Source organism: Elephantulus edwardii, unplaced genomic scaffold (assembly GCF_000299155.1).
Source record: "Elephantulus edwardii isolate Elephantulus edwardi_28Jun2011 unplaced genomic scaffold, EleEdw1.0 scaffold00178, whole genome shotgun sequence".
In the NCBI taxonomy this organism is placed as follows: Eukaryota; Metazoa; Chordata; class Mammalia; order Macroscelidea; family Macroscelididae; genus Elephantulus; species Elephantulus edwardii.
In genome coordinates, this window is record NW_006399928.1 from 3228773 (window position 1) to 3237446 (window position 8674).

Consider the following 8674-nt stretch of genomic DNA (forward strand, 5'->3'; position numbering starts at 1 on the left):
AGGGTGGAGGAACAGTGCAGGAGAGGAAGACGCTCTATGAGATGAATTGATTCAGTGACTGGGGTAATTGGGGTAGGTGTGTCAGAGACAGTGTGATTAGCACAGGACAGAGCAGAGTAGGGCTGTTGTACATAGGCACATAACAACAGTTAATACACAATATAAAAACAACAGCCTCCTATTAAAATTACTCTAGCTCTATTTAACAAGTCTTATTTTTTTTAAGTAAACATCATGTTTAAATGCATTTTAGGTCCATTGTCATAGCATTGTATCCTTTCCTACTGAGTTGACAATTCAATCAGTTTCCATAGTTTCGTAACTGTAAATGAACTGTAAAACTGTAAATAAGCATTACAATTTGAATTTAGAGAGGTGACTTAAAATGGCTTATTCTGAAGGAGACACTAAGGTCTATTTCGAACACATGCTCTCATATTTTGTAGACAGCAGGTCACATTCCATTGCCCCATGTGGTCCTGTATCCATAAAATGGGTATAAAAAGAAGAGAAGGCAAGAAAAAGAAATAGCCAAGTTATTTAAAAAAAGAGAGAGAGAGACTTTTTATTTTAGAGCTAATATGATGGATAATGTTCCATTGTACCTCTCTGGTCATCAAAGTAATGGGAGGAATAACCTCACCTGATGCTAGTAACATCAGAATGGAGGATTTAAATGAGAAGGTCAAATGAAAAGAAAAAGACAATCTAATAGCTAATCCTCTTATTCTAAGTACGGACACGTTTTCAAAAGTAAGCTGCACAAGTAATGAAAAGAAGCTAGTAGAAAGCTGGAATACACTGAAACTAAAAATTTAACCTGTTTTAAATATTAGCCTCCAATTTCTTTATTTGTGGATCAAGATATTTTCCATGTTAAAGTTTTGAGTTTCATTTCTTTTCAGAATTTTCATTTATTTATAACTTTGATTTAATATTTTTATAACTTTCATTTCAAAAATAAAGAAATTACATTTCCCCATTGGGGGAGATTTACTACCTCAAAATAGCTTTACTATATGAGTTGAAATGCAACAATGGTTTCAACTTGAGGTATGTGAATTCAAAAGTATTCCAATTTGGAAGAAATTTAAAGGCAATTCTTATACTACACACTGAAATACACTAACAGATTTTCTGGAAGAAAATCATCCACCTTAAAAAATTCAGTAGAAATAACATCTAGCTGCAATATATGGTTGTAATACCAAAAGTAGTGATAAACCTTGAAGTTTTTATGGATCATAAATGTAAAAATTTAAATTAACATCTATAAGACTACAATCAGATTTCAATTCTCAAAAATCTACATGAAAGGAAAAATCTCACACCAGCCTGTCTGGTTGTTCTAGCACATAAATTACCCTAGTTAGATTTTTATGGGAAAAGGGAGGGTTGTGGATTTTGTTTCAACAATCAAAAGTCTAAAAATACAACACATGATGTTTAAATTAGCAGACATTGGATAAGGAATGTCTAAAAAAGTTAACTGAACACAAAAGAGGCAAAAATAAAGTGTGAAAAGGATTGTTTTCATTCATTTTGGTTATGCTTCCCTCTTGCAAAATGAAAAGTAAAATCAGACTTGTTTTTACATTTGCATTCACATATATTACACTGAAAAGGGTTTTCCCGTGTGAATAGTGTAAAATACTGTCTGCAAAATATATATCGTAGTGCTGGCAGTGGGAAAGAAGCTGAAGATTCCTGGACTGACAGGGTTGGGACTGGAGTGATGGGCTGGTTATTTCCTAGGCTACGAGTGCTGGTGTGGGCACTCAGTTTGTTGCTGGGCCCTGCCACTGGACTGTGTGGTATCCGAGGGTCAGGGCTGGTACAAGAGGAACTCTAAGGGATAGATACTAGCTGATACAGCAGAAACCACCAGAGACAAGGGCTGTTGAATCAGGAAAAGCTTTTCACTGGGGCAGGGCATTACATCAGGGGATGTGGGGTTTTGGTATTCAGATGGCAAACTGGACAACTGTTCTGCTAGAGCTGAGAGCTGTTTTAAAGGGTTGTCAAGTATGAGCTCATGAGGGTCCCTTGATAGCTCACCAGTTGGTACTGATTTTCACCATACTATCACAGGTATTAGTCTGGATAGCTGGGATCTCATGGGTGAAATAATTACGATAGTCTGGTGTCTGAACCACAACGGTTGGTAGATTTAGGTTAATTAGCATTTGTCTGTAATAGTCCAGGTTGCTTGTTTTCTTCTGTACCCTGTTCCTCCCCACACACCTCTTCTTGCTGTTTAAGGAAGACCTAGTCCCTTTAATTGGAACCATATTAAGCTTGCACAATGATGGGACATGTTGCTATGGTCACTGCAGCAGAAGGAGCATAATTCAAATTAGTACAGGTTTTCTTCAGTATAGGAATATATTTGGGCATCCAGAGGACACTTAGAAGCAGATGCAAAAAGACACAAGTGGCACTTATGAGGGTTCTCCCTGTGTGGATTCTAAAGTGCTCAATACCTGAGTTGTTCATTTGCAGGCATAGTTGCAATACTGATACTTCAGCTTTCCATCAAAGTTCCTTTCAAACCTGTCTACCTTTCAAACATTTCTGAGTTGTCATACAGAGGAACTTCAACAGATAGGTGATCAAGTCCATTTTGATCATCATATGTTCCAGTTGAAGAACGTGGTTTTTTTGTCCCCAGTAACTAGTTGATCCAGAAATCATTTTCACATGATGGGTCTGTCGAGTCAGGTATTCCTGAAAAATCCTTCATGAAGTCCAAAGGCTCCTGGTTTCTTTCACCCATCTTTACTTTGACATTTATAGTTCATTAGTCCTAAAATAAACTCTCCTTACATCTGCACCAAGGAACTCCCACCACCTTGTTAAACGTCAATGACATCACTATGGCTGCCACATTTGTCACCACAGCCATGTTTGTTGTCTTTCTTTTTTCTAAATTGTTAATCTAATTATTGTCAATCTTAGGGGCAGGAACGATCCCTGCCCATCTGCAACATATACAATACTTTTAGATTTTCAAGATGACTAAGAATCTATCCTCTCCTTTTTCATGTTGCTATTGTGCAGTGTCAATTGCCAGGATGTTGTTGTTATGTGTTGCCAAGTTGCTTGTGACTCATAGCGACCTAAACCCTAAACCCTGCTCTATCCTGGGCCAATTTTATTGTCTTTGACACACCTAATCCCATTATCCCAGTCACTGAATCAATCCATCTCATTGAGAGTCTTCCTCTCCTGCGTTGTTCCTCCACCCTCCCAAGCATGACATCCCTCTCCAAAGACTTCTCCCGCCTTGAAACATGTCCAAAGTATGTCAGACGAAGCTTCAGAATTCTTGTTTCCAAGGAGCAGCCTGGTCTTAACCTCTCTAGGATGAATCTGTTTGTTCTCCTGAATGTCCATGGTATATCAATAATCATCTCCAGAACTACAGCTTGAAGGCATCAATTCTCCTTCTATCATCGCTAGTCATTGTCCAGCTCTCTGAAACATAGCAAGTTATTGTAAAGTTATTGCAAAGACAAGTTATTGCAAAGATTTTCTCAGCTTTCTGCGAGAGGGAGGGCTGATTAGAGATCCTCGCTGATCTTGTGCCACTCCAGAGACAAAGGAAGACATTAAGCTTTAGGAGGAAAGGTGCATCAGGTGGAACACTGCCCCCAAGAGCGAGCACGTTCAAGTGCTTGTGGGGAGATGGGAATGAAGTTTCCCTTGGGATAGGTCCCTCCATTTAGGGATACTTGCTTCTGTGGCTATGGGGCCATCCCAGGGACCAAACAAGATAAGAGAGTTTGGGACACAGAACTACAAGTAGGGAAAAGATTTTCTCAGGTTTCTGCAAGACGGAATTGCTGATGTGAGACCCCTCCTACACACAAGCTGCTTGAGTTGGCGACCTTGATCTAATGCCACTCCAGAAACAAAGGAAGACATTAAGCTTCATGAGAAAAGCTGCACCTGGTGAGCCACTACTTCCAAGAGCAAGCACTTCCAAGTGCTTGTGGGGAGACAAGACTGAAGCTTTCCTGGGGATAGGTTGCTCCATTGGGGGATCCTTGCTCTGAAAGCCATCCCATGGGCCAGCAAGACAAGAGAGTTTGGGACAGAGCTGCAAGCAGAGGAAAGACAGTCTCAGCTTTCTGTGACAGGGAGGGCTGACTTGAGACCACTGTGCATACAAGCTGCTTCAGTTAGTGGCCCTGATCTCGCATCATCCTAGAGACAAAGGAAGACATTAACCTTCACAAGATAAGATGCAACAGGTGAAACACTGCCAAACAGAGTGAGCACTTTTGAGGACTTGTGGGGAGATGGAACTGAAGCTTCCTTGGAGATAGGTCCCTCATTTGCATGGCCATCACATGGGCCAAACAAGATAAGAGAGTTTGGGACACAGACCTACAAACAGGGGAAAGACTTTTTCACCCTTTCCAATTGGAACGATGAGTTGCAAGAAAGGGAGATTACCTGAAACCTCCTGGGCAGAAACAGTTCAAGTGGAGTACCTGGTCTCACACTAATCAGCCATTTCATACATGAAGGAGGACAACAGAATTTGGTACAGGGGACTGTATTAACGTGAAATTCCTACAGGCTGCTGTGCAGAACATAGAGAACTTCAAGAACTTTAGGAAAGGCAAATTATCCAAGAAAGCATTTTCAGTAGAGTGAGTTGCTTACTCCATAGAATAAACATTTTAACCTGGTAATTAATCAATAATATTATAAAGATAAGAACTACAGACAACTTACACAAACCCAAAAGAAATGGCCTAACGCTTATCAAGACAAACTTCACATAATGTCGGAAAAGCAGTAGGCAGTTTCAAACACTGTGAGAAAACAAATTAGGCCTTCTCAAAAAAAAAAAAAACCAGCAGAGAATATTGCAGACCAATGAATACCCTAGAGTCAAGAAGGCTCCAATATGGCAGCCGCGGCAGAGACAGTGTGGCAAGCTGCGGGAGCTGCAGACCACTTGGAGAAGAGCCACCAAGGAGAGGCCTTCTACAGACCTCTGTTTATTGATAATTGAACAGTTAAACAGTACATGACTGTACTTTGGTGTGGACTGAGGCTCAACCAAGGATTCCCAGAGTGGAATGGGTGAGTCCCATGGCCCCCAGCTGCCAAGCCTGCGCCACCACCACAGCTCCATGAAGCTCCCACCGCTGGACCCCAGGGATCCCCTCACCTGGGATAGACAGTAGGCATCACACTTCCCCCCCCCCCAGGCTGGTGCAGCAGAGCCACCACACCTCCACAGAGTGGACTTGTACTGGGGAGAATTCTTGGAGCCAAGATGGCAGCGGGAGACACAGCGGCAGGTTTGGGTTTCCTTGGGCAGGTCAGAGAGGAAGATCACCTATACAATGGATTGATGAAATTCACTGTGAGCTGTCTACAACTTGACAACACTTAATGGTGGCAGCATGCCCAAGACGGCAGATAATCCTAAATGCACCACATCTTTTGATCTGTTGAATACCTCTGCCAAGAACGGTTTAGACCTAGGGGGAGTCTGTTCACCACTCTCAGGTTCCCTTCTACATTTATAAAGGGGGAGGGCAGTGACACCTACTTCAAATTACAGTATGATCACTTATGGGGGGGGAAGTAGTGGTGCTGGATTTGGGAACACTGTCCCTGGCCACATGGTCTTCGGCCAGACTTGGGGGGGTGACTTTGGTGGGGGAGTGTGCTAGCCAGACCCTAGGGTGTGTCGCCTGGCCCTCAGGGGGTGCCATCCAGCCCTCAGGGTGGGCTATTTGGCTCTTGAGGATAGTTCGGCCCTCGGGACAAGCCGCCTTTGGCCCCTGGCTCGGGACGAGCCATCTTTAGCCCTCAGAGTGAGCTCCTCAGCCCTCAGGTTGTGCCATCCGACCCCTGGATAGAAAAAATTGCCTAGGTGTACAGAGAATTTTATCTAGGCTACTTTCCTCTCCTGGAAGCAGGAGTGGCATCCACTTCCGAAATGTCTTGCCTCTGGAAACTCTATTTACTAACAGTGCTCAGGCTGTTTGTTCATAGGGTTGCTATGAGTCGTCTACGACTCAACGGCACCAAACAACAACAACAACACCAATTTCCTCTATCCTCTCCCCCAGTACACCCGTAAGTAACACCCCCAAAGCCCTTCTATTTCTAACACACAAGTTTATTCTCTCTTGGTTTCCTCCCTTTCCTATAGGTAACCTTAACACTGAGTTTTACTCCAGACCTGACCCTGAACCCAGTTCCAGAGACAAAAAGGAAATACAACTGCCAGCTAAGGAAGCAAAGGAGGATGGAGCCTCAGGGTTCAGTCAGCCATCCCCACTGGACCCACCTGGGAAAACACTTTGCAGTCCAGAGGGGAGCAAATTACAGGAAAATATCTTCTAACAGAACAAGAAGGCAAGCAGCTTTAACCCAAGACCACCAGTAAGGTGATAAAGTGGAGTGTGCTCCCTTTTTCCCTTCACATCAACGTCCCTGATCAGCATAAAGATGCCAGAGAGTCTGCACCCAATTCCCAATGGAGAAACCCAAAAGTGAATAAGACAGTTTGTTTAATCACCATTGGACTATGCTTACCATTGCCCTGTATCATCTGGTCCCCACTGGACCCTTTTTATTTCCTTCACCTGCTCCCCCCCAACCAAATTGTTCATCCCTGCAACTGCATCCCTGCAATTTTCATCCCTGCCCATCCTCACCATTCTGCTCCCAACCCTCACCTCCTTTTATCCCCAACATGTTTTTCCCAATAAAATTTAAAAAAAAAAAAAGAAGAAGGCAGGTGATATATGTTGGTATGGAAACATTCAAACAACTATGGAAATAAAGTAAAAAAGATTGAAGAAACAATGTAAGCCACAAATAAAGGATTACCCTAGAGACAGAGAACCAGAAGAAATATATTGATGAGGAGTTATTTGAACAGCTACAGAAGAAGGTGTGAATGATGGAAGAAACAACGGAAACCATTAGGAAAGCAAACACTACAGAGAGAGAGCCAGAAGAAATATATTGAGGAGGAGGAACATGCACAACTACAGAAAGAAGATTTGAAATTATAAAGAGGTTATTGTTGTTGTTGTTATGTTCCATCGAGTTGCTTGCAACTCATAGCAACCCTATATACAAGAGCCCTAAACGCCGTTCTATCCTATGCCAACCTCTCCGTCTCAAACACACTCATTCCCACTACTCTAATAACAGAATTGATCCATCTCATCGAGGGTCTTCCTCACCTGCACCATCCCTCCACTCTCCTAAACATGATGTCCCTCTCTAAGGACTGGGCCCTCCTTGCAACATGGCCAAAGTATGTCAGATGAAGCTTCAGAATCCTTGACTCCAAGGAGCATTCCAGCTTCACCCTCTCCAGGAAAAACCTGTTTGTTCTCCTAGAAGTCCATGGTATATTCAATACTCTTCTCCAGCACCACAGCTCAAAGGCATCAATTCTCTTTCTATCATCTCTAGTCACTGTCTAACTCTTCGATGCATAGCACATAATTGCGAAGACTATAACCTGGATCAGCTGAGCCTTAGTCTCCAGCCTGATAGCGTTGCTCTTCAGTACTCTTGAGAGGTCCCTCACAGCTGACTTTCCCAATGCAATTCACCTCTCGGTTTCGTGGCTGCTGTTACCAAGAGTGTTGACTGTGGAGCCAAGCAAATGAAAGCTGTTAACAATCTCAATCTCTTTACCATCCATACTGATGCTGCCAAGTGGCCCAGTGGTGAGAATCTTAGTTTTCTTGATGTTGAGCTTCAATCCATATTGAAGGCTGCAGTCCTTGACCTTCTGCAGTAAGCGCTTCAGGTCCTCCTCAGTTTCAGCAAGGAGGGTTGTGTCATCGCATAATGCAGTTTGTTGATGATTCTCCCACCAATCCCGATTCCACATTCCTCCTTTGTACAGCCCAGCATCTCAGATGATCTGTTCTGCATACAGATTGAAAAGGTACAGAGACAAAATACATTCCTGATGGACTACCCTTCTTGATTTTGAACCATGTAGTGTCTCCTTGTTCTGTTCTGACGACTGCCTCTTGGTCCAAGTATAGGTTTTGCAGTAGCACAATCAAATGTTCTGGGATTCCCAATCTTCTCAGAGTCAGCCATAGCTTGTTGTGATCCACACAGTCAGAAGCCTTTGCATAGTCAATGAAGCACAGATAGACATTCTTCTGGTATTCTCTGCTTCCTGCCAAGATCCATCTAACATTAGCTATAATATCCCTAGTACCACGACCACTTCTGAATCCAGCCTGCATGTCTGGCAGTTCTTTGTGAGGTACAAGAACTTAAAAAATGATGACAAGATAGATTATAATACAGTACTGGAAATAGCAGAAATGTACAAAAAGACAATCCAGAATATTGAATTGTCAAAAATGCTGGAAAGAAAAAAAAGTAGAAGAGATGGAGAAAACAGTCAGTGAGCTGGAATACAAGAACTTCAATGGAATACAAGAACATGTTGTAGTTGTTGTTGTTATGTGCCGTCGAGTCCTTTGCGACTCATAGCGACCCTATGTACAACAGCCCTAAAGCGTGCTCCTGTGCCAATCTCATTGCCTCTGACAAATCCATCCCGAGTAGCCCAGTCACTGAATCAATCCACCTCACAGAGGGTCTTCCCCTCCTGCGCTGTCCCTCCACTCTACCCAGCATGATGTCCCTCTCT

At 42.9% G+C, this 8674-nt stretch overlaps 1 pseudogene; it reads right to left on the bottom strand.

Annotated features, from left to right (window-relative positions):
• Positions 1 to 1533: 1533 nt before the first annotated feature.
• On the bottom strand, positions 1534 to 2776 carry LOC102869789 (annotated as a pseudogene).
• Between the last annotated feature and the right edge of the window lie 5898 nt (positions 2777 to 8674).